Here is a 2,590-nt window from a genome sequence, read left to right as displayed (position 1 = left end):
GAAACCCTATCTCGAAAACAAAACAAAACAAAACAAAAGATAAAATGCTCTTTCAGAGGACCTGAGTTCTAGTCCCAGATTCCCAGTAACCCCGTGGCAGCTCACAGCTGTCTGTAACTCCAGCTTCAAAGGATCTCATGAGGTCTTTCAGGCATATAGTGATATACATACACACATTCAAGCAAAACACTCCATGTAAAATTTAAAAAACAAAAACAAGAAATAAATATTTAAAGATGTCATTCCTTGCTAATTGTGGCTGGAGGACTCTCCCCGGTCCCTTTGGCCTCTCTTTAGAACTGCTCTCAACATGGTAACTAACTCACCTAGGACTGTGAGAGTGAGTGCCCAACAGAACCACTGTCTCTTAGGAAGCCTATCTAGGAGGCGATGCTTCCCCAAACTTGCCTCTTGCCTCTTCTGTTTATTACAAGTGCACCCTTCAAGAGAGAAGTTATGTAAGGACGTAAATACCCAGAAGGCAAGGCTCACTGGAGACCCTCTTTTAGGCTATCTGTCCCCAAGATATCCACAGTGAGGTTTCAGTTTAGGAACACAGTGTATTTATTTACTCTGGCCATCTTTAATGTTTTTCATTGAAGTTTTATGGTGCTGAGCCTCCAGACCTTGTACATTCTTGGTAAGAATTATGACTAAGGATTTTTTTTATTTCTAGTGCTATTGCAAATGTTACCATTTTAAAATTCAATTTCCAATGTTTTGTTGCTGTTGTATACAAATACAATTGGTCTTTTATGTATTGATCTCATATCCTGTGACCTTGATTAAATCCATGTACTGGTTCTAGCGAACCCTTTTTGTAGGCTCTTCGAGTGTCTCTGCAGTGACTCTATAGAAATGAGTTGCTTTCTTCTTTCAGATTATATATCCTTCATTTTCTAGGCAAGGACTTTCTGTGCTGGTATTAATCACTATTCCTTTTTACATTCCAGAGCTTTTATCCTTCTGGGATATATTTTGGAAGGCTCTTTTAGGGACTAAATTGGTAAGCTGCTTGCTATGCAAGTATGAGGATCCAATCTGTATCCCTGGTGCCCACAGAAAAAAGCCAGTTGACCTTAGATCTGGAGGAACAAAAACAGGAGGATCCTTAAGGATTACCAACCAGTCTACCTGATTCGGTGAGTTTCAGGCTCAACAAGAGATCATCTCATAAACTAAGGTGAGGAACCATTTAGGGAAATACCTAACATTTGCCTCTGGCCTCTACATGTACATGTGCCTTTGAAAACAAACACACACACACACACATTAATTAAATAAGTGCATCAAAGTTCTTTTAATGATATCTGTTTATGACTGAAAATATCTTTATTACTCCATCATTCATAAAAGTTTACTTAGTGGATATAAAAGACTACGCAGTTTGTGCTTTTATTGCTTCAAGGATACTGTTTCATTGTCTTCCAGCTATCAATATCATTGAATGTCTTCTACTTGTCTTTGAAGTCCTGAAATTTTATCACTCTGAGTATGAATTAATTTTATTTATCATACTTTTGACTTCTTTGGGTTCTGCATATGAAGACTAGTATATTGGGCTGGTGAGATGGCTCACCAGGTAACAGTGCTTGCACCAAGCCTGACAACCCAAGTTCTGTCTCCTAGCACTCGCATGCTATAAAGAACAAACTTCATTAACTTGTTTTCTGACATTCATACATGTGCTCTGGCACATGTTGCCTGTGTGTGCGTACACACACACACACACAACAAGTAATAAATAAATGTAAACAAATAAAGACTAAGGTCTTTCATAATTTCTGAAACTATTTCTTTAGTATAGCTTTCTCATCTATACTGTCACTTCCTCCTGGAACTCCACTTGGAGAACACACTGGATGCCTCACACTGTGTTCATTTGTCTTAACCTCTCATTTATATTTTCTATCATTCTGTCCTTTGTCTTCTGTTGATATATTTTTTTTAAAACTATCTTCAAATTCTCCAAATCTTTCTCTTTGGTGTTATTGTGAGTTTATAATTTATATAGCATTACTGTGAGTTTCTAATTAAAGTTATACTTCATATTGTTTAAATATTTTAAAGACTTGTTTTTATTCAGTATGTATGTGCATGTGTGTGTGTGTGCACATGTGTCTTGTATGCAGTACCCTCAGACTCTAGAAGAGGGCGCCAGATCCCTGGAACTGGAGTTTATAGGTCTGTGCTATTATGTGGTGTTTGTCTCTCTGTGCCTAGTTTATTTCACTTGACAAAATGACCTCCATATCCAACCATGTCAAATATAGCATGTTTCTTTTTCCCATTCATTATTCAAATGGTCAAGGCATATATGGGAAAAAAAAAGGACCTCTAGGTTCCTTCCATTTACTGCCCATTGTGGATAATACTACAATAATCACACTAATGCAGGGGTTTCTTCACATACCTATTTCATTTCCCTTAGATACACACTCAGAAGTGAGACTATGCCATCATATGGTAATTAATTCTTGAGGCCCCATACTGCTTTCCATTACAGGTGTGGAAAGTTATATTATCTCCAACAGTTCAAGAGGTTCCCTCTTCTCCAGTTTCCCCAGCACTTTTAATATTCTACGTAGGG

This window comes from Mastomys coucha, chromosome X (genome assembly GCF_008632895.1).
Source record: "Mastomys coucha isolate ucsf_1 chromosome X, UCSF_Mcou_1, whole genome shotgun sequence".
NCBI classification, from domain to species: domain Eukaryota; kingdom Metazoa; phylum Chordata; class Mammalia; order Rodentia; family Muridae; genus Mastomys; species Mastomys coucha.
This window is presented reverse-complemented; position numbering follows the sequence as displayed.